The 24,766-nt window shown below is 38.7% G+C and overlaps 1 long non-coding RNA gene across 7 annotated transcripts in view; it reads right to left on the reverse strand.

Moving 5' to 3' along the window:
* The window catches only part of LOC142033702 (uncharacterized), a 276,141-nt gene that overhangs the window by 109,070 nt on the left and 142,305 nt on the right, over positions 1 to 24,766 (reverse strand). For all 7 annotated transcript variants that reach the window (XR_012651302.1, XR_012651303.1, XR_012651304.1 and 4 more), the window contains one exon: positions 21,442 to 21,490. This is a non-coding gene — a long non-coding RNA (uncharacterized LOC142033702). The remainder of the gene's footprint in view (positions 1 to 21,441; positions 21,491 to 24,766) is intronic.

Below are 24,766 nucleotides of genomic sequence, written 5' to 3' on the forward strand. Positions count from 1 at the left end.
CAAAGTCCACTTAAACAACTTAGACTGCACCTATGTTACTTGTTTGGTCCTTTCCCTATGACAAAGTATAGTTTGTGCACAGGTGGAAATCTGAACATCTGTTATCTAGTTCACTTTATCATTTATAAACTACTAAACAATGTCAAGAATGTTGAGAATAGCATCTTAAAATTAAGTCACAGGAATGGGAAGAAATGGCCAATTGTGTTCCTGGGAAGAAATAGCCAATTGTGTTCCTCACTCATTTAATATGATAAAGAAACTATGTTTGTATAAATGTATAAATATTACTGTAGTGATCAAGTAAAAGCAAGTTTTGATATTGATTAACTTCTGTAAATTTTATAACAGCAAATCCTCTACATGAGAAGTTATAGGAGCACTATGGCTACACTGAGGTAGCGCAGTGCTATAATGTTACATGCTATAATGTACCTTCTATAATGTTACAATGTATAGGCAACTCCATTCTACCAATACATATTATCCTAGTTGCCAGGTGCACATTAGAGCCACAGTGTCCATTTATGTATAAGAGTACATCTAGATGAAATTACCCCAACTTATGGACATGTCCCAAGCTGGAACTTTTAAACTGGGCCAGACAGAATTAAAGCGGGGGGGGGGGGGGGGGAGGACGGGGGAGAAGACATTCAAAACAAGGCCTTTCATGCCATAAAGTTTGGCATGATCTTAAACCATAACAAGGCCATGAATGAGCGTATGGCATTCACAAGTACCAACACGCTAACATTTAGCTTGATATATCTTACAGATGGCAGTATTTTGCCACAGCAGGGAGAAGATCTTGGCAGGGAAGCACAGAAAACAATAAACACTGAAGTTTTTAGAACTGGATTTTCAGAAACTGGCCTCCATATTTGTGACATCTGAAGCTAGTCTGGAAATAAAGCCTTTAATTTCCTCTGTAGCTGTTGCCAAGAACGCAAAGAAACTTTGAAAGGAGGAGGAGAGGATGAATGAAGTGAGTGGTGGAAGGTAAGGATTCTCAGCAGCAGCAGGATGCTGAGGTGTCCTCCCATGGCAGTGGAGAAAAAACTGAAGATGTGTTTCCTTCTGCAAGGTCAAAAGCTCAGGCTACCAAAAGTAAAGCTTAACTACCAAAAAACCCCATTACCCAACACATTTGTGGAGGATAACACTCTAGGGTACTCAACCTTGCAACATCCACAAAGGCCTTCTAGCAGTAGAGCTTGCTTCTTTGTGAGTTAGCATTAGCTTTCCCAGACTCTGTCTACCTACAAAACCATCTTAACATAGCCAAGGAAAAGAAAAAATTGGCTGACTAAAATCTAGCACCAATAAAAAGCTGGATTTCAGCTAGTAGAAACCTTGCCTTGCTCCAGTACAGCCTAAATGTCACTCAGGGCTGCACAAAGAACTATCTTCTGCAACTCCATCCCGGCTCCACTGGGAATGTGGGACTGCAGGGGCAAGGCCGGAGCCATGGGGCTGCCAGGCTGGTGCGGTGCCCTCCCTCTCCAACCAGCCTCTTTCCACAGCCCTCAGCAAGGTGAGCTGGGCTGGGCTGGGAACAGTGACCAGAGCTGGCAATGGCCACCGCAGTTGCCATTGGGCCTGGTTGGGAAGGCAGCCCCCGAGATGGGATGGGACAAGGTTGGGGCTGGGGTGGTGCCTGGCTCAGCAGGGCCCAGGGCTGGGCAGGGGTGTGGTGTGTTTGGGCCATGGCTGAAATGCAGCTTTGAAGAGGAGGATGAGCCCCACTAAGGTTTCTTACAGCTCTCTTCAAGACTGGACATCCATGCCCTGAGCCAAGGCAGCCAAATATCAGGTGGAGGTGGGGAAGGGATGTGCTCAGGGCCCTGGCACGTATGATTTGTACTCATAGATATGTATGCACCACATTCTACCATTCTTCTGAGCACGCAGGCAGCGAATAAACACAGTGCTAGCTTCGTTGCCTCCATGCCCCAGCCAGCCTTGCTGAGTCCATGCGGGACAGTGGTGGTTCACTCTCCTCTTCCAGCAGGAGGATTTACTCATAACAAATTCCCACTCCTCATAGAAAAGAGGAGCCAGAAGGGATGGTGAGTCACTACTGCCTTCCCACAGTGCCCCTCCGGCCACACCATTGTGCCTCCTCCTCCACACCGGAGAACTAGTAAAATCCCACATGATGCCTGAGAGATTTCCACTTCACAGTCTCTTACTAAAAGCAACATCTACCATCTAGAAGAAGGAGAGCAATTGCGCGCAGAGTGCCTTACAGTTTGATGTGCAAAACTCCTAGCAAACATATGAACCAGGCCTCCAGACTTCTGTGGTCTTCATAGCAGTGCTCCTCGATCTACTGACTAAAAGCTGCTGGTAGCCTGTAAGATATTACAATATAATCTCCAAAAATATTGTAGGATTTAAAAACTGAGAAAGAAGACAACATACGCACATCCCTGCACATGCAAGCTAGTACACAAACAAGTGGGGAAAACAAACCTCATAAAAGAGCATCCAAAGTTTTGCTTCATTTTTGTCTTTTGGTAAATAAAAACCACTGCACTATCACTGAAGAGGAAGGTCTTTGGTTTGTGTTCTCCAAAAGGTTCAGTAGTCCTTTGATTAAATAGGATTGGGAATCACTACTATAAAGCACCTAACACTGTAGCAGCTGAGATCCTCCTGAGTAAATTAGATCCACACTATACAGCACTGACTCAACTGAAAGGAGCTATTTGCTCTTCAATCCATTCATTAATGCGTAAAAAAAAAATATTGAGAGACTGAAAGAATGTTTTATAACAATCATCCTGCTGCTGGTAGTGGAAATACTTTATCAAGAAATGCTCTGGAAGATGTGTTGGGAGTTAGTCTTTCATATGAGATACTCATTTACTGAGGATACTACTTTAGAAAGCCAGCTTGTCATATTGCTGCATTTTTTGTTCCATTTCCTTGACCATTTTATGTTTAAATAAAGCTCATCAAATGATCTCCTCAGCTCCTAGAGTTTGATATCTTTATTTTATATTTTTATCTTTTTATTCAGTTTCCCAGCTCCTGAAATAATAAGCATTACTGTTATCATAAGCAAGCTTATCAGTCTGCTACCATGCATAAGCAATTTAGTCCCATTTTCCTTGTGACATTTTCCAGGTTAAGGAAGAAAGCTAAAGCTTATACTAAAGTCATAAACCAATGGATTTTGTATCCTGAATTTTTCTTCCTCAAGAGCTCTTCCCAACTGCCATTAGACATACCTTTATCTTCCAGCCTGCAAGTGCGTCCAGGCAAACCCTGCCTGAATCCTGCCCATGAGGCAAATGAGCAAAGTGACCATGAGCAGGGTGGTACACATCACCCAGTAGGAAAGCTGCTACTTTTTTTGCAATACAATGTCAAAGTCTACCTTAAAAAACTGCCCAAAGCTCATCAGAGATGGCTAAAATTCCAATACTTTCTCCAGTGAATTGCTCAATAGCTTTTTCTTTAATCTGCACTAGATGAGAGCTTTTTAAAAAATGAGCAAGCATGACTCATTTTTATGACCAATGCACCATTCGCAAAATGCTTTCCAACCAGATTGCAGTTCAAATAAGACATGTGTATTGTTGCAAAACAAAATATGCTGGCTGAACAGAATGTATTCATCTATATTAGTTTTTCTTTCTAAATCCAGCACACTGGGAGCTAAATTAATCTGCTGAGTGCTAAATTCATCTACTGAGAGCTACTGTAGATTCAGGGAAATGTTTTGAGTGCTGTAGCAAACAAGTCTCACTCACTCAGGAGCCCTCTGTGGGCTGTTGGTGTTTTAACCATTTTGTCTGCTTTCAAGCAAGCAAGCAGCTGATAGATGAGGAAAACGCTCATTGATTTGCAGTGGCAGCACTACAGCCAATCAGCCCTAGAACGAAGCACAATCACGAATATCTCCAACTATGCATATTTATATGCAGCTGTCGTACCTCCAAGTCTCCAGTGAATACAAAGTGCTTGTGTGGCCACCAAGATGCACAATGCTATCCTGCAGCCTGCTCTCACTTAACTACGGTAGGGGAAGATGGAATATACAGAAACACATTTCATTTTCCCTAGCTAGGCTACCCCAGTAAAGTATATGTCTAATACGAGTATACTATATTCCCATAAATTCTTAACCCAGAGGCACTTTCAAAGGGCTAAATCTTTTAAAGAAAACAAATATCCTGAAAGAATGTATTTTCAGTAGGGTAGTCTCAGCTACAACACTACAGTAACACAGAGAAGCTGTCTTGCCAAAAGCATCAAAAAGCCCTGTGGTATTGAGGAAAGGTTGAGAGAAAGAACCGTCCCTTGTGCTAGCTACAGTGGTGATTCACGGGCAGCACACAGGGGCATAAGATGTATCTTGCGAATGTAACTCCTCAACTCAGAAATGGGTGATGGGGGTTAGGAAGAGTGACATGGGGTTATCCTCTTGGTTTAGCAAACTTTAAGAGTTGAAAACATACCAAAAAAGGGAGAGGCCTGTGTTGCTGAAAGAGAGAGGTACTAGTAGAAACACAGATAGAGAAATGGCTCTGTGAAAAAGAAAAACCAGAGATCTGGCACTTGGCAGATGGCTACTGAAGTAAATGCACTAAGGATTCAGGGGTTCTGGCTAGTCTGTTTAATAGTCAAGCCATTAGGTGTCTACTGAACTAGAATGACATTTTAAGTTGTTTCTTAGAGTGTACTGGCCTGATTTCACACAAAGCTTCTGCAGACTTGTATCAAAAGAAAGCCAGTGCTGGAACCCAAATGGTGCAACATCTAAAAGGAGTTGAAATGAAGCACAGCCTCCATATACAGGTGAGTGTGGCTGCCTCTGGTCAGGCTCCCCACAGCTGGGCTCACTGGCACATCCCCTTGAGGGATGTCCATCCTAGGAACTCCCTTGTGTTACTAAGTTACACAGAAAACTTATACTCCTAAGTTAAGTTGGACCTTGTTGCTCAGGCAAAGTCACACTTGAAAACAAGTGTGCACACAAAAGGTTGAAATCTAAAATCATTAAAATTCAAAACCATAAATAAAAATCATATTTATGTATATACTTAAAACATCTTCACTGAGTTGCTGGAAGTATTTGCATTTGCTACTCCCTTGCAAGCAAGCCATACTAAGACATAAAGAAGGGAAAAAAAAAAACCAACCTAGGATAGAGTATTTTCACATCTGGTATTTACAACTGAAAAAGACTACAATCAGGTTTTATTTATTGTGGCAATCACATGTAAACTTAACTCCTACTATGAAATTATTCTCATATTTTCAAAGAACAATAGAAAAAGACTTCCACTAAATGCCAGAAAGAAATCTCCTACATAGTATATATATGCTAAATAAAACTGCTAATCTGAGAAAGATTGTTACAGAAATCTACATCATTATAAGATCAAACTCCAAGTGGTATTGTGATGAAAATGATGAAAATCTTATATGGATCAGGAAATGAAGAAAATGAACCTATTTTATCTTCAAGTTTATTACTGAAAATGGGTTTTATGATTTGCTGTGCATAGTTAAAGTGCTAGCCAGACAAATTACAGCTGCTCTTTTAACCTGAACATAAGATGGCACAGTTCCAGCCAATCTGAAGTATGGTTTCTAGGCAGGATGTCAAATCTCAGCCCCCTGGGTTCCAGAATGATGGATTGAACCTTGAAAGTTGCAGCAGAGCAGCATATGTGATTTCTGTACTGTATTTTGATCACTCATGAATATATTAAAGCATGTCCATGCATGTTATTCAAAGTTTTGGTTTATTGTTTTAAAGTATCATTCAGAGAAAAAAAAAAAAAGTTAATTTTTTCCAAAGGTAAACAAACAAATACTAAAAATGCCATGCTAATTTAAAGGTAAAAGAACTGCTTATAAATTTGGTTTTTCTTTGTTTACTGAAGAGAACATTAGGTAACGATGCAGCCAAAAGGGCACCATTTTAGAAGCCAGATCTCCTCACACAACTATTGGCATATACTGCCTACAAATTAAAAAGAAAAAAAAAAGAAGCTGTACTTTTTGCATTATTAGCTACTGCAAGTACCTAACAACAATTACTCTTTTTTAAAACAGTTTTTGGCATGCAAATACACTGTCTAAATGTTAGACATCAGCCACACTTCTCCCTCCACCTGCTCATTCTGATGCTCCAAATGTTGCCACACCACCACTTCCTTAATTTATTTCTGTCCCTTTTACTTTCAAGAACTGTTTCCCTACAAAATCATAATTAAAACAAGGAAAGACATCCCCTAAAATCTCCCTTAGGAGGCTGGGGGAAGGTGGAGGATACTAACATCATGCATGGAGACTATTGTGAAGTTTACCCTGATTGCATGCTTGAAGAAAGGCTCCCTGGACAGGCAACATCTCCTGCTGTGTGCTGCATAGCACCTAGCAGAGTGAGGGGCTCTGGGCTCAGCCTGTGACTACTATCACAGTACAAGAAATAAATATGTTAGAAACATCACCACATTTTACATTAAACCCCACTGAAGCCTTTAGCTGACTAAGATGCATGTAAATATGCATTGTAGAGTTTTCAGAATCAGAGGCAGAGCAAAATTCCTAAAAGACTGGGGCAGCTTCAAGGGGAGCACACACTGTTAGTAGAAGTAAAGACAAAAACAAAGAGTGGAAAGTCAACATTCAGTGATCTTATGAATGATTTGTGCAACTCAGCATTTTAAAAGCTTCTAATTTACATATTTTTCAGCTAGTCAATGTCTGCCTCCAGGACGTGTTTTTTCAACATGGTATTAACATTGTGAATTTTCTGCTTTTTCAAATTCTGTAGTTCTACCATTCAGAATCCTCTGGTTTATGTTGACAATAAAAAAAAAAACAACTTTGATTTTTAATTTAGTAATACAGTTACCAACTTCTAGCTTAAGAACGGTTTTAAATACTACCCTAAATACATATTATCTATATATTTTACATCATGGAAATGCAAATAATACAGTTTCAGAATCTGGTTAATTTGTGTTTCTGTAAGATTATTAGTTCAAAATAACCTATAGTTTTTAAAATTCCTACATGGGCCAAGACATATCATAGACTCACACAGAAGGCCGAGGCAGGAAGGCACCTCTGGAGATTGCCTGGGCCAACTCTGCTTGGAGCAGGGTCAGCCAGAGCAGGCTGCTCAGGGCCGTGTCCTACTGGGTTTTAAATATCTCCAAGGATGAAGACTCCACAGCCTCTCTGAGCATCCTGTTCCAGTGTTGACCACCCCCACAGTAAAAAGTTGTGGGGTTTAAAATTATTTTTAAATTGAATTGCCTCTCATCTTTCCTCTGAATACCACTAAGAGTCTGGCTCCATCTTCTGTACTGCATCACACCAGCTTTGTATACACGTCATCCACATAATGTGTTGTATTTAAACATAAGAAAATAAAACGGCTGAAATTCATTAGCTTACAAACATGCCTTCCCATCTTTCCAGTTAATTTTTAGCATGTAGTTGAGGGCATGACACCAAGAACAATGAAATAAGGAAACTAATCCAGATGTACTAACTTAAAGAAAAGATGGCAGAAATCCTTATTATCTTAGTGTCCTGATCTTTGCTCATAAGTATGTACAGAGAAACCAGAAACGACTGGGTGAGATTCAGCGTAGATCCTCAGGGTTTAAAAATACTAGATTTTTTTTTTTTTTAAAGTTTCAAAGGAAATTAAGCACTGAGATTACTTTAAAACCTAAGGCATTTCAAGTGTGAAAAGCAACCCCTTTAGTTTTTTATTTGTTCTTTAAACAATTCTGTGGACTACAAAATAGGTTTTAAAATTTTACTGCATTGAGAATTAAAAAGTAAATAAACATTTGAAGTTTCTAACATCATCTTTGCTGCTACTGAACTTTTCATATGAAGGGCTATGAAGAAACACCTCTTAAACTGAAAGCATAATCACACTGAAGTTAAAAGGAAGTTTCAGTCAATTTCAAAATTAATTCAATAGATATTTTTAATGAAGGTGTGGAAAACTAAGATTTTTTTGAAATTTGATTGATTCTATATGCAAACAAATGGTTACCAGACAAGCTGCATCACTAAGCAGTTCACCATTTTATTAATGTCATAAATCTACGTATGTTGCCATGATATGCAGCCCATAAATAAATCTACTAACAGAGTTAGGTAAAGCTATTAATTTAGCTATAACGTTTGGCATGAGGACCACTATAGTTAATTGATTATAGTCTACATCAAAAATAATTTTGAATTAAATCTGTCTAATGTAAGCTGCTGCTGGCAATTAAAGTCCTTCGCTCAATGAATCACCATGAACGACCTCAACAGTTCCCCAACAATAGTATGAATTTGTCTTTTATTTATAATTGGATGATTTGGTATATTAACTGGACAGATTTCTAGGCTTAGGAGCCTACACTTTATCATCCTTATGTTTAATTTGATGCCAATTGCTGAACATTTGTTTCTAGGTTATTTCATTCTTTGACATCTTCAAAACTGGGAGACTGAAGTCTTATTTGCTAAAAGTTAAAGCAGAGAGGGCCCAGCAGCAGTAGCTCCTCAAAACTGCCTTTCCAGCACTTCTGGAAAACAAAAGCAAACAAAAGAAACAAAAGACTACATACCTTTCTGTCTGTTCAGCCATCTGATAGTCTACTGAGTAAGGTACAAGCTGTAGAGGTTGGATCCCTCTATGATACAGACACAGGGACTACGAACATTGCAGTCTAAACACAGGCAACCAAGCAGTCAGGAGGTAGCCAAGGCAAACCAAACAGGCAGCTTGCCTCTGCATGACACAGACTCTGACTCAGGCTTTCGCTTATCACACTCCAGCAATGAAATTCTGATTCTACTGAAGTCAGTGGCAAAACTCTTGTTCAACAGGGCCAAAATTTTGCCTCGGTTTATTACTGACTTTATAGCAGTGACAAAATCTGATATCCTATTACCAAACTCTTAAGACACCAGCTGCCTTCCTGTTTAGGGTCATTCATTAACATAACATTTTTCCAATTATTAACTAGATATTTGTACCCATAAAAGGGAAACCAAAGAAGAAATAAAAAGGAAAGCAAAAATGAAATAAAGGACAACTGCTAACAGTTAGCATATATGCTCCAAGTACAACAAATGAATTTTCCAATGTAATTTATTACCAAAATATTTCTTCCTTTTGGATGGAAACTAAGTTCTCTTTTGTCTTTTTTTCTTTTTATTTTATTCTGTGTTGCTATTCATTATCATTAAATTTCCTGTAATTAAGACTGCTGAATTAAAAACACATGGCTGCTTGTGAAACCAATACTTCTCAACATACTGAAATCCCAGAGCCATATTTAGCCGTGAAAGAGCAGATCAGTTTTCATTATTGCTGTAGGATTTATTAAAACTTAGTATAGTACAGCTACAAGTTCTATCTACTGCCCTATCATGCAGTTACTGCACCTGTGAGTATAAGCACTGCATAACTTGAAAGTCATCTTAGAGAGCATGACGTTGTAATGTAAAAAAACAGTTCGCAAAATGTGTGCTGATTATACTTCCAACAGACTGTCCATGTAATAAGCTCAGGATATCCATTCTTTTAGACTAACTCAAAATCACTGACTTTTATGAGACAAAATTGAAGAAACACTACCGAAGCAATAAATTTCTAGACCTCACTGGCTCAATAATTTTCCAAGAATATGGTTTACCTGCCACTTCCACATTTTTATATGGTTTGCTTTATCATTTTGCAACTGTAGTTTATAATGCATTATTTACCCCAACCTGCATCTGTCAGAGTTTTGTTTGGCTTCACCTTCCTCCTGCAGGCCTAAAGAAAAATTGCTTCTTTAAATAAATTTTTCATATCACAGTAATGAAATACTAGATAATTCTTTTCAAGTAATATGACATCTTGTTTCAAAGAAACAGAGAATCATTGTGCCTAGAGAGAGATGCTGTCTAAAGATATTGTAAATACTTGTGCTCACATCTTCTGATGAGGCCAGCTTGCTGTGAAATGCTATTCTTCAGCTACACAAGGGCATTTCAGACCATGTCTGTTTTTCACCTCCAGTCCTACCCTCTGATACGTAATAGATTTCTTCATATATTATCTGACTCGCATTTAGAGTAATGCATTACAGTAGGTTTTGCAGGATGCCGTCTGTGTATTCATAATGAGCAGAAAAAAGCAGGAATGAACTTTAAGTGCTGTGTGAAGAGTAATGGACAATCCATTGAGTACAATCTCCTTTTCAACTCTCTTATTTTATATGCTCAGGTTATTTTCTGAAACAAACTCCTACAAAAATGGCAGCTTTTGCATCCTTCTTATGATGAGTACCGCACTGTGTAAAGGCACCAGCCAACTTGAGCTTTGTCCTTCAGATATGATATTGACATTTTCTTAAACTTATAATAAAAGCTATAATGATTTAAGAGTTGGTCTCCAGGAATAAAAGTGACTAAAATGTATCTCCAGATACATAAGTGACGATTTTGCAATGTACAAACTTTAAGCAAATATCATAGGGCTATATGGTCTCTGTGACACAGAACTTGTTCTTCCCAGCTTAAAATACAGGAGGAAGATCATTGTTTGGAGTCACGTAGCACTGTCCATAATGAAAAAGTGATGCAGATTTCAAAGCATAAGAAGACTGCTCACTATTTCAAACCTTGGAGAAGAGTGAGGTGGGAAATTTGCTTCAGACTCGTTATGAGAATCCTCCTCTAACTTTCCTCAAGCTTAATAACCTATGCTACAAGAGCTCAAAACAAAGGGCAATGATTCTCCTGTTGCTTGACTTCTGGTACCTAACTTACCTCAGTTAAGAAGACACATTTCCATGTCCATCGATGGACAGAGAGGGGTTCTTCCAGAGGGTAATTCCAATTGCCTCTTTTTCTCAAGTGTCTTTTTAAGTTAGGTGATGGAAATAGCCCCCAATCTTTCCAAGAATGGATGCCTGAGAACCATATCACAAAATCAAAGGATTCCAACAAATGATTATTAATTTCTACTTCTGCATGCTTCCACTGAGGGCACAGTAAGTGGACTCTATCTCTATCTTAGACACCACAGGAAATTCTTCAGAAGCTATGACTGAACTATAAGAGTAAGGAATTAATGCAAACTGTTAGGAAATACTGTGCTGCATGGGTAAAGGCAGACCCAGCTGAGCTAAAGCACTGCACTGTAAGAAAAACACACAAGGATCTCATTTAATCACCTGCATATATATAAACTTGGAATAACTTAATTGAACAGAAGAACCTTATGACATGATGCCACCTCTTTTTTTTTTTTTTTTTAAACACTATGCCTCATAACCAGTATTAGCAAAAGCTTTACAAAAGCAACAATCAAAGGCTGGTAAACAAATAGACAGGTGTCCAGTGAATGTGTGATGCAAAGGTTACCCTGTGTTTCCAATAAGGAAAAAGAGGCAGGAGCAACACTGGGAATGAGCAATGGGAAGAGGCTGAGCAGAACAGACCAAGATGAAAGCAAAAGTGACCCTGGGACAAAAGTGAGATTCCCAAAAGTGGTATTACCGTGAGCACTGGAGAGTTTCAAAATCCAGAAAAGCAACTTCCTGACTGGGTTTCAAAATGAAGATGTAGCCAATGACAATAACCCGTGTGTGATACCTGCTGTGCTGGTTTTGGCTGGGATAGAGTTAATTTTCTTCATAGTAGCTGGTATGGGGCTATGTTTGGGATTTGTGATGAAAACAGTATTGATAACACAGGGATGTTTTCATTACTGCTGAGCAGTGTTTATGCAGAGCCAAGGCCTTTTCTGCTTCTCACCCCACCCCACCAGCGAGGAAGCTGGGGCTGCACAAGGAGTTGGGAGGGGACACAGCCAGGGCAGCTGACACCAACTGACCAAAGGGATATTCCATAACATACGATGTCGTGCTCAGCATATAAAGGTGGGGGAAGAAGAAGGAAGGTGGGGACATTCGAAGTTATGGCATTTGTCTTCCCAAGTAACTGTTACATGTGATGGAGCTCTGCTTTCCTGGAGATGGCTGAACACCTGCCTACCCATAGGAAGCAGTGAATGAATTCCTTGGTTTGTTTTGCTTGAGTGCACGGCTTTTGCTTTACCTATTAAAATGTCTTTATCTCAACCCACGAGTTTTCTCACTTTTACCCTTCTGATTCTCTCTCCCATCCCACTGTGAGGGAGGTGAGTGAGTGGCTCTGTGGTGCTTGGTTGCCGGATGGAGTTAAACCACGACACCTGTACAGCTTTCTAGCACAACAGGCCTATATTGCAGCATTTTGAGTGCCCTGTCCTTTTGAAGGAAAAGGTCTAAGGAAAAACATAAAAGAAGAAAGTGCAGTAGCTAAACTAGTAAGTGACAGAGGAAAAAAAAAAAATCTCATTAAAAAGCCATGGGAAACCCACAGGGAAAGCTTTTATTTCAAAACTGAATTCTTAATTTCAGGGCAAAGTCCATCTGAACTTTAATTAGGATTTTTGTTTGCTTGCTGTTAATAAGGTGGTAAAAATCACTTTCTCACCACTTTGGCGTTCTCAGAGGTAGACTGAAGTGTTTCACCATCAGTGGACCCAAATAAATGAAAAGACATCTGTATAACAAGACCACTATTCTTTCGTAAGTTATTCTCAAGTAATGTGTTGGAAAGAAATCCTTTGAACTTGATTCTGGTATATTTTCCACCAGGGTATGGTGCATACAGTCTTCTATAGTCCATTTTGCTAACTTTTGTGAAATCACATTAAACTGCTGAGAAGAGATTAGTTGTTACAGAATCAACAGAACAAAAATTTCAGTCTGTTTTAACTGTGAGACTTTGAGTATGTATACCTATCAAGAAGAAAAACAGAAAGGAGTGTACATGACTGGAAAATAAACAGAAAACTGCTGAACTAGTACTGTAATTCTAGGATAACGGACCCTGATGCCTCCTCTTCTCAAAGGCCATTTTCCCTTTTGTTTTGTAAATCTTTTTTCAGGTATTTCCTATATTTCCCACTGAAAGCTGGGCTTTCCTGTTCTCAGTCATGCCTCATTACACATGTTGTGTATAAGGAGGAAGGTGACTTTGGTCTGGCTGGAAGATGTTCTGCAAGGTGACACATGATTCACTCCAGAACATTGTAAAAATTGTATATATGCAAGCAATATTGACATTTAACTTGAGATTGGGGGGGGGGGAAGCATATTTGGAGAACTTAGCACCAAAAATCTTGTTCAATATTGTTTTCCAAAAATGCCACCTCACAGATGGAGTAAAGCAGCAGTCTCACTTCTGATTTCATCTGTCAGTTATTCTGGTCTGATAGCTCCACATCAGCAGTTTCCCATGCTACCATAAACCCATGAGTTCACTTTATAGACTGCATGATAGATTTCTCACTGCTTACTGGGTCATTACTCATAAATACATGCTACCAAAATATTTCAGCTTAAACCAGGTTTTTCAACAGTCACTTCTCAGCTGGAATGTTGCATTTGTTTGTAAGAGGCAAAATGTCAGACACCACAGAGATTTGGTTTGGGTATGCTCTGCAAACTTTGAAATCTTACCTAGGATTATCCACCTCCTTGTGGTGTCCCTTCCTCCTCCCTTTTTCATAACTTCAGGTCATGACAGACCCCTATGTGTTTCCTTTTCTGCTCCTTGATTTCCACAACCTCATCACAAGTCTGACATCTATTGTAGAGATACTCTTGCAGAGTTTCCTTCAATTCCCACTGCAAGCTCAGATTTCTAGATTCTGATTCCTTTGATATTGATCCTCTGTGGGATTTTTGGCGATAACAATCCTTCTCACCAGTTTCTTAATTTTTAAAAGGAATACAAAAATAACTGTTTACCACAAAAAAATCAGTTGTTTTGTGCTCAGAAGCTGAATAATACTTTGAGTGAAATACAAGCCCAGCACGGAAAGGCAGCAGAAAGGCCAGATACTGCTTAATTCCTGCAGTGGCCCTACCATTATTTCAACCTCGTTTATCATCTTTGAGGTGTTCAAATAGATGTTCTTCAGCACCTCAGCAGACCAGCCACACACTAGAAAAGATCACAGTACAGACAACATCAAATGCATTGTCTAAAACCTGCAAAAAAAGTGTGTTGAATTCAGCAGTAAAAAATGAAGGTACACCCTGGAAAAACTTGAGAGGACTGTGGCTGATAAAGGATCAAACAGTTTATGGAATGAAATAGGCAACTATGCTCTCCTCTACAACTTAAAAGTGGTTGGGATAACACTGCAGAAAGAGAAGTATGTCTGCTTCTAATGTATACAAAGATTTGTGTTTTGGGGTGATTTTTTTTTTTCCCTTTCTTTTTTTTTTTCTTTTCCCTTTCTTTTTTTTTTTCTTTTCCCTTTCTTTTTTTTTAAGGGAACCCAAGGGAACAGAAACTTTTCTACTTGAGAAGATAAAAAGAAGAGTGGATTTTCAAAGTCCACACCACTCAGGTAGATTACACTGCTTAAAAACAAGCAGTCACTGACTAGAAAAATCTCTTTTCCAAGATTCTTCTTGACATACTGTGGTACTACTATAAATTTGCAACCAGATGAATTTTACCAAACTTACTTCCAACTATGCACCAGGAACCATGGTGATCAGCTGGTCATCTTTTAATGTTATCTAGATGCATCTTTAACTGTATAGAGTTCCATATGCCTTTGAAAACACTATTTAGTAAGTATGATTTTAGTGCACACCTCCTACTCAGTATCCTCACAGTTCCTAGTATTTTTGGATGTATTATGGAAACCTGCTTCTACCTAAATTTGCCTTCTAGAATCCTTACCTTGCTCACATCCTTGCTATATTTTCAGACCACATGGTTTTTATTCCATCATGAATTATATTCTTGTTTTACTTTAGCATCTTCTTTCCTGTGTTCCACACAGTTGGATTTTTTTCTTTTTTCACTCGTATGCAGACCACCACAAATGGGAATTTCCTTCATTTTCTTCAAAGACAACAAATACCTCCAACACGCCTTCTGCTGCCTTACTCCATCTATTTTTGTTGATGTTTTCTATTTACTCTAACAGACTTGTTTTGGATGTCCTGGTGTGTTTTGCCTCCAGCCTGTTTGCTCTCCAGTTTGAGAGCTTCCTAGCACACTGTAAGTTTACCTTGTAGAGCATTGAGGCAAACAGTCAGCACTTACTAAGGTACCTGGTTGCTCAGAAGGAAACAGACATATGTTTCTCACCATGTTATGAGACACAATCTGCCCTACAAACTCCCCAGTTCACATCAAAGGACAGAGTCCGAATATTACTTTGAACACTTTTGACAAGAAATTACCTATCTACCTGCAAAACTTTGATTGTATTTGATGCATTTGTCAGTGTCCAATATCCATCACCTTTTAAAGGAAGATATGGTAGTCTACCTCAGCTCTACCTAGCATAACAAGACCTCGGTTTACTATTTTTTATCAAGAGTTTGTCATTTGTGTGTTCTCCAAGCTTACTCATGGTATGTTACTGAATCTATTGCCAAAACACAGGCTCCATGTACTCATCTTCTGTATGTGCAAAAGGATTTGTTTAGTGTTAGACATGCATTGTACACATCTGTTTCTTTTAGTGGTAAGAAAAGGCTAAAGTAAAATCCGAACAAAATTACCACAATGCTCAACCCCCAATTTATCTTCAACTACCCTGTAAGTATGGGATCTTCCCATAGGCACTTTCTTAGCCATTTAGGAAGCTGCCATACTGAAGCTGAAATAACTTCTAATTTGTCAGGCTTTTGGGTTTGGGGTTGGTTTTTTTTTGTTTTGGTTTGGTTTTTTTTTTATCTATCCACAATTTGCTAGTAAGTAGTCCTGTTTATTTAAGCTTTACTGAAGTGGGGCTTTCCCACTGAATTTTCAGTGGCATGTTTCAGATGCCTCTGGGAACAATGGACCTATGGATAGAGAAGAAACAGAACACAGAGAATTTGCTCCTAGACCAAGAGCTCCAAGAGTGTTGTTCCTCCACATTTCAGAAAACAATGCAGGTATTCAGGCACCTTACCAGGAAATAGAACTGCAAAATCAGCCATGATAAAGGCGGAAGATACTTCTTTTCCCAAATGTCATCCACTGAAGTGGCTCTTGCCCTACAAATCAGTTTGCCAGATGTGAAATATTATCATAATGAAAGAAGTTAAATTTTTCTGACCAACTGTTTACAAGCTTAATAACGAGAAGCTCTGTGCACAAATTCTCCCTGAAATGTTAAAAAACTGTGTGTGTTGGGGTTGGGTGGGGGTGAAGTAATAGGAGAATGGGGGAAATGATGAAGGGAATGGGAGGACAGGCTGAAGAGAACACAAGGGATCATCTAGTCCATAATGCTTCAGCAAGGCAGTACCCATTATGCTTGTCTTTCCTAACCTATTTGGCTAATAACTTCACTTAATTCAAACTTTCCTTTCAAATCAGATCTTCAGGACCTCTGATTATCATCATTGTACTCTGCCTCCGTCTTGCTGTACAGTGCCCAAAGAGGGATATCGCACTCCAGACTACCAAGACACTCACAACTAAGCAGCGAACAGCAATAGCAATTGCACTCACTGTGCAGACATCCATTTAAACTGAACTACTGACAAAGAAACTCATGCCCTGTTCCTAAGTGGCTAAAGCTCATTTCTCAGAGATATAACCTTCTCAGAGATATCCCTTTTAATCATCTAAACTTGGAAGCCAGTTCTAACAAGAGACTGGATAGCTCAAAATAAAAAACTCCCTTAGCTGCATCACAGAAAAATGCAAATAATAAATATTTAGAACATATTTGTTCTTCAGTGTCTCTACTAGTTGAACCAGCACTGAACAGAAATAATCTCAATTCTGAAGCATTTGATTAGCTATTCTATAAGAATATAGAAATGGTCTTAGCAAAACAGGTGAGGAGGGGATATATTTGTCTTCTGTGCTAGTGTCACAACTGACAACCCTGCACAAGAATAGAAGGCACAGTGCCCACATTTCTGGCTGAGAGCAGGTATTCCTTCATAAGAAATTTAAAAAGCAATGGTATGATCAGTTTGACTGACAACCCGATTAAGAGCTGTGTCTTTAACCCTTCCTTAAACAACACTGAAACATTTCAACAGGATGATATTAGAAAACAGCAAAATACCAAGGGATTTCAGCCCAGTGAAATGGAGGACTGAAGCTAGGAGAAAACAAGTTACTAGAGTCACACAGCCGGACAGTAGGATGCGGGGCCTCCACACCTTTTGTTTCCCAAGGACTCTGTCTTGCTGCTAGACATGCTGCAGTAAGTAACGCTGCTTTGGCTACAGACGTGTACTGCACAGGTTTCCCAGGCACTGGGGGAAAATCCAAATGAGATGAAAGCTCAGGGCAGCAACTTACTGCATGGCTGTATTCAAGCTTATTTGCAGTGTAATGACCTGTGTGCAGGTCTCATATATGGTCTATTTATAATGGTGTAATACATACTGACCTAAGCACACAACTTTTGGTGGTTTCAGTGGTCTTATTTACATGAATATATGAGGCTTATCCACAGCCAGAGCCTTTGAACTAGATTTTCCATATATTTCTGCTATCACGTACTTCATTCTCTCTAAGAAGGAACAAGAAAACTCAAGGCTTAAATTGATAATTTGTTAAGGTTTCACATTGTACAAAACCACAAGTAAAAAGATTAAAGAAGTACAAAATATATAATATGTTTGTCATGTGATACAGTTAGCAGGAAATATTTTAGACAATTTTGCCTCAGAAAAGGCTGGTTCATTAAAAGCAAAGTAATTTGCAAGGAAATGTGTCAATTCATTTGCTATTTAAAAAGCAGACAGTGTTTTGAAATTGCTCAAATATCCAATTTAGCTATTTTCAAGATGAAAAAGTTCTGGTTTAAAGTTCAAAATTCCCTTTTTTTTTAAATTATTTCCTCCAAAGACTAATATAGATATGTAGAAAAACAAACCAAAATGAAATATTTCAAAATTATTGATATTAAATAATTAAGGTGAGCTGATTCACCTTCCCCCTGACCTTTATTTATAAAATAATTGATTTTTTATCTTTTTTTTACTATTTCAGAATGGAGAAAGTTCTGAAAGTTCAAAAAATTCTTGACACACATGATAATTATTTCTGATCCATCTTCAAGTTCTGTAAAGTCATTTCATGAAAAATTTTGAAGAATATTTTTTTAGAAATATTTTGAATGTATCTTTCTTTCTTTTGCCTGAATGTTTTCATCATTATGGATTTATTTTTTTAAAATAGTCTTACTATTAAAGACTTTTCTTTTTTCTGTGGCTTACTCTTCCCAAGGCCTTAGTCAACAATTTCTAACATTATAGACTATTTTCTTGTAGCAACTAATTGTGAAGCCACAGACACAAGTCTTTAACTTAGGGTGAAGAATAGGTATCTGGAAGATGTATGAAATGCTGGCAATGATCCTGATTTACAAGAAAGTATTAAAATCGACAGCTCAAGGCCCAAGGCAAAAAAAGTTATGAATAGACATAAAATGCAATATAAAGCAAGGGTTTTCAAAATTTTTCTGGGTGAACTAGGGTGCATTGCACTTGTTGAACTCTGGAATACTACCAAAACCAAGGATATAGATGTTCAGAAAAGGATGTCCTTGCAAAATCGGCAATAAATAGCAGCAATGGTATCATATATACATAACAGTTTCTCCACTCACAGCCATCAACTCACTGGCCTCTTATAAAATTGTATTCAGTGTCTGGTAGAGGTTTATATCACAGAAGAGTACTGCCTAAGTTGCTATAAGTACATTGGATAGGTTTGTTGCACTTGAGGGGAGATACGTCCTTGGTGGGTTGTCTTCTGTGTCTATCGGTCAAGGCAAGATCTTTGCCATCCAATAAGCTGCCTTCTTTATGTCCCTTGATGCACAGCCCCAAAAGACTTTTGACACCTCCTCCAGTCAGGTCAGCATTTTACTTTTCAGCTAATAAGAATGTGATTAATCAACACTCAAAATTCTGCAGTTACTAAGGATGCAAAGCCCCCACTATTCACTATTTAAATCTATTTTTTCAGTATGCTACTTATTTTGTCTAACCCCTCTGAGATTCTTTGAAAATTGACCCTTTATACAAAATGGTTATGTACAAAACTGCAAGCTATGCTGTGGGTCCGCCCAGGGTTGGTCTCTAACGTGAATAGTCAGTTCAGGGGAGTGACCACTAACAAGTCTTAATTGCAACAGATTGAGTTAAGTGCCTAGGTAGTGTTCATTTTGCACGTTTTCACATCTGAATGTCTGTATTTTTGTAGACATTTCTAAGTTTGATATCAAATGGCCTTTTGCCAGGAAAAAAAAAAAAGACTTATAACAGTTGGGTGCTAAAATCCTACCTTCTGGGTAAACAGTGATTTAAATGTGATTTAATATTAAATGTATGTGCATGTGTTAGTAAATACATATTTGTAAAACAGTCACTGGTAGCACAAATTAGAAGACAGAACATTTATAATATACCCAATGTAAAAAAAAGGTCTGCTGTACTAGCAGCCAATATTGCTGAAATCAGCATTTTCACTGCAAAGTTATTAATATCCTTCTTATTGATTGTCATCTATTACATTGTATCCTCAAGATGTCCTGGGCACAGGTCAGATGCCATGTGCTGATCTGGACCCTCTATCTCAGAGATATGAAAATGTTTAAGCCTCTCGTTTACCAGCACTAGGACCTTACCAAGTTACGTTATTACAGAAAAGAACGCATAGGACAGCTTGCTATCTTTACTACCAAAGCTACATTTTTAATCCCTCACTGAATCTGTCAATGCCTTTTCAACAACGTACAAAGTTTCATACAGAGAAGTTAATCCAAAAATTTAAGTACGGACTACATGTTAACTTTTATATTAAAAAATATTTGATCTGAGCAGCTGTTTTTCTAGCTCCATCTTCTGCAAAGTATTCCAATATTTACACACTTCAAAAAGAGGGTTTCAACTCTGCTTAGTCAAGAAAGGCAGGTTTAAATGGAAAAAGCAATTTCTATGTGGAAAAGTCCAACTAAAAGGAAACATCCAGAATACACTTAATTTACTCAGTGTCAGTATTTCCCTGAAATATGACATTAAGGATTAGACTCTCACTTGACAAGGAATGCTACGACTCACATCTGCGGAAGTAAGAAGAGGAAATATAGGCAGAGGTCAGTCAATATTACACATAGTATCTTAAAAAATCTTATTATTTAGTGGCCTTGTCAACAGTCCAAGACCCTCAGGCTAGTAGGTCCCAGCCTTCATTGTTTTTTTTAAATTAACTAGAAGACATAGGTATCAGTAATTGGTGCAGTGCTACAAAAAGTGTCATTAAGAGGATAGTAGGAACAGAATTCTTCCCTTGTGCTAGTTCCAAGTAGCAGCAGTAAGTAAAACTTCTGGAGTTGCAAAAACTTTCTTCTGAAACAGGGATTTTATTTTAATAACAACATTTCCAGGGGAAATACTAGTTCTAATGAATTCAAGTGGATATTAGGACAAACAATTTGTCCTAAAAATCTATATTTAGCTAAATCAAAAGATCTGTAATCTCCTCTCAACAATTTTTTAAAGCCTAGCACCTTTTCTGAATTTCGTTCTCAGTTTTTTTTCCAGATAGTTCAACTAAGGATGCATTATGTAAGCCTGTAAGTACAGAGTTTCTTCTGTTTTCTGTTCTGAGACAAATTAAAGGTCATTTTTCAGCACATTATATCTTTGTTGTTTTCTGACTATTTACACATCTTGAAAATTAGGAAAAAAGAACTGAAATCTGACGTTTTACTGTAGCATTTATTTCACTGCACTGAAAACAAACAAACAAACAAGCCCAAATTTGCTGCATTTTTCTGGTAGCAAATAAAATTGCTAGCAAGGAATCACCTCTCATATTTTAATGAAATAAATGTTAACTTTTGTCCAGATAGATTTTGCATATTTGCCACAGCTCAGCTATGAACTACTCACAGAAAATCCTAAGAACACAATATGAACATAAAATGCTATTGTCTGTTTTCTAAAGACACCTCAGTCTTACAGCAGTGGTGTTGATGCTTCCAACCTATTTATTACCTGAAAACCCATCAACAGCTTTATAATGATGAATGTAACACAGTTCAGTTTGTATGTGCAAAATTCACTTTTTAAAGTGGCAGATGTGTGCCAGCACATCTGGAAACCACTTTTAATTATACTTTCCTCAAGTGGGAAAGCAGTAGCTTGTACCCATAGTGAAGCTTTTATATCTGACCACACAAATGCTAGCAACCACCTGTGTTTTACACTGATTTTCATTATAGAGTATATCACATTACTACCCTATTATTCCAGAATGACATTTGAAGCTGTTGTGTGACTAAGCTGCAGCAAGTGTGGTCTTGAAAAGGCCTCTACTCTACAAAAATGTAATAAACTTGATTGCAGTTAGGGTACTTACCACTGAGGATATCACAATACGCATGCTCCTACAGTTGGCTTCTCTTGCTCTGAAAGTCATAAAAGATATACATTAACAATCATGATTACCAGTCTGGGACTTGGAATTTAGCAAACTAATGTATGCCCCCAAATAAGATACCTTGTAAGTACTTGGAATTCCTTTCAAATATTTGTTTCTTTCCTACTATTAATACAGGAGTATTATAGTCAAATACTCTGCTTCTTCAGCCACGCTCTGAGATTACAAAAAGCAATTTCAACTGTGGTTTGTCAGCCTAACAGTATTTCAATTCTGTCATAAATATTTTCATAGGTTGTGAACATTGTGAGTTACACGACTAGGTTGGGTTTTCTAAACTTAACCTTCCTCCCCTACTCCCCCCTGCTCCACCCAAATATAACAGCTTTTTTTACATCACTGTTCCTCATTTCTGACAAAAAAAGAAAAGATGTTTCAGACGTCTGTGGAATCCTTTTCTTCTTTACAACACTCTTTCAATATTTTGGGAGAGTGTAATGTTGACACGCAAAATTTTGTATGTCGTAGTGGAAGGAAAAGGTTGAGCATTTGTAATGTTCAGCCCTTGTGAGACCTGGCATGCCCAGGGACAGACTCATCAGAAATGGACACCAGTATGTGTAACTTCGCAAAATGTAAAGTACACAATTTTACAGACTATATATTAGGATAATTTGCTATGCTGACCCATACAATGTGCAGGTAACTAAAAAAAACCCCAAACATCACTTTAGCATAATTTAATCTGCTGATCAGTTACTATGCTTGAAAGAGAAGCTTCAACGCTGTTATACATCTGAAAAACCACATTCACTTGTCTAGTATTTTCTGCCTTTAATTCAGGACTTAAGTTTTGCGGTAACTCATGAAGCCACAGAGGATTCCTCACAGGACTGAGCCCTCTCCCAGTGCGCTGCCCATGTAACTTCACTGCGTGCTGCCAAGGGCTCTGGGATTGCAGCTGAAAGAAACTCATCCCGCTTTGAGAAAGACTCAAAGCAGACCTCAGCCCGGGATCCTGAGACAGCCGCTATGCTCCCTCTCTACCAGGCAGAACAACAACCGATCTGTACAGTCGTGAATACCTTGGCTTTGCTCCTGCCCTCCCACCGCTCTCCCCCCGCTGCTACGCACAGCCGCACCAAGGCACAGAAGAGTCCCAGTGCCGCTGTCTCACACCACCCAGGAGAGCTGCTGCTTCTGCGGCAGGCAGGACTCTCTGGGTCAGCAGAGAGGGAACAGTAAGATTTGCTTTAATCCACCTTTTTTTGTCATCTCAGAGCCTCCCATGTGACACCTGGTAGACATTTAAACGTTCACCCAACTATTATGCATTAAAATAATGTAGGGGGTGTTCACTGGGTCGTATATATAACTTTTGCAAAAATGTTCATATTATGTTAAGACATTGAATATGTTAACAGTCCATAACCCTGCTGCTGTAAAAGCATAACTTGATTTCACATTGCAAATTCATTTATTATCCATGCAAAGAAGGCATACTATTCCTCCTCCTATTCTTTTGTTATCTGTAGTAACAATTTTAGATGGCTAAAAAAAAAATGTTTATTTCTGTGAACTGCTTAAACCTAAAAGAAAAAGAAATACAGGCACACACTGAATATAACCTGTTAAAGGTTTTCCAACTAAATACACTTTCAGAGAAAACAAAGATTGAAGCACTCTACGGTACACTACAAAACATAAAAATATACTTTTTTTGTTTGAAGATGAAGGTATCCTGAAATCAACCTTACTGAAAGAAAATTATATCTAATTATCAAAATAATAGACATAGAATGTAAATTCATTTCATCTTGGACATACAGTATCTAACGCAGTATTTAAATAGGGATACACTAGAAGACAGGTAGCTGCACTTTCTGAAATCTGCCTGAAATGGTGATACAAATTGGTATAATCAAGGTCAGCCACAAAAGCCATTTTTACAATGAGAGAAGGATGAGGGAAAAGACTGCAAATGGGCAAAATAAGCACTTGAACATCTGCTTCTTTACAGCAGAAGGAAGGCATGTTCAAGCCTTTTACTCAGTAAACTGTCTTCTTCGAGGAGTGCCAATGAAGACAATGAAGCTGCTTGAGGAAGAAGGCAGTGCCAGTCACACTAGTGCCACCAGCAACTAAGGGGGAAGAGGAAGCTTTTGGCATCCCAGAGCAGCCAGGTCACAGGGCACTGGATCCAAACATCTGCAAAGTCAAGGGGATTCTCTGCTGATTGCAATGGGCCCTAGATCAGACCCTTGCCCTTATACCTCTTTAACTATCCCACTCCTAACGCTGTCATCGTGAGCTTAAGGATGTGACTGGGAAGGAGAGCAGAAATGTCTTTGAAGTCATGAAATATATCCAAGATCCTGGATACGTGCCATTTTAAAACACTGAGCTGAATGCACTCGGCCTTAGCAGCAGGTTAATGGTCTGGAAGCAAGAGGCAAACAAACAGAGAAGAAAAAAACACTATGGATGCATCCTCCCTGCCTAAGTCCCTCTGATTCCAGGCATTTTGGGTGCACCAGAGCCATACCCCCATAACTAGCTAGTTAGCACACCTGCAGCCACGCTGGAGCCTGCCCATAGCGCTGCCATCCCTGAGACCCACTGGAAACTGGCTCTGGGGCTAGGGGCTGGTGCTCAGGGATGCACACATCTGCAGAAGGGAAAACACCTGGGCTTAGGTACAGGGTGCCGGGGAGGCTGAGCAGGCAGAAGGATTAGTCCCGGGAGCAGGATACTGCTGACAAAGCCACAGACGTTTTCCCCAAAGCAGGGTTGATGTCGTGCCCGTTCTCTCCTATAGCAAACTGAAAATACTAAAAAGTCTTTGCAATCCTATTGGTCCTGCCAAGGGAGCTTGTTGACTGGCAGGACAATGCATCTTTGTTCTCAATTAAAAACATTATTTGGGTGCAGTAATTATTTAAAAGCCATGAGGAATATGATTTTGTGATTATAACCACAATTTGTCAATCAAAGCAAATGTTTTAAACTATCAAGGTTTGGTAGAGAAAGAAGAGATAGGGAGTAATAACAAACACTACTATGACTACATGTAGCTTTCATCCAGCCACTGCAATTTTACTTGTATTCTGAAAACACCGTAGCATAATCACAAACCAAAATCATAACCGTAGTGAAAAATCACATATGACATGCTGATATGGAGGGATTTCATTAGGACATTACATTACTGGATACTGCAAGTAGTCTACCTGCTACATTCTCCTTTTTGTAAGGATACAGAGCAATCGTGGCTATTCTAATATAGAAAAATGGGAAGCAGAGC

The sequence above is a fragment of the Buteo buteo genome, chromosome 8 (assembly GCF_964188355.1).
Source record: "Buteo buteo chromosome 8, bButBut1.hap1.1, whole genome shotgun sequence".
In the NCBI taxonomy this organism is placed as follows: Eukaryota; Metazoa; Chordata; class Aves; order Accipitriformes; family Accipitridae; genus Buteo; species Buteo buteo.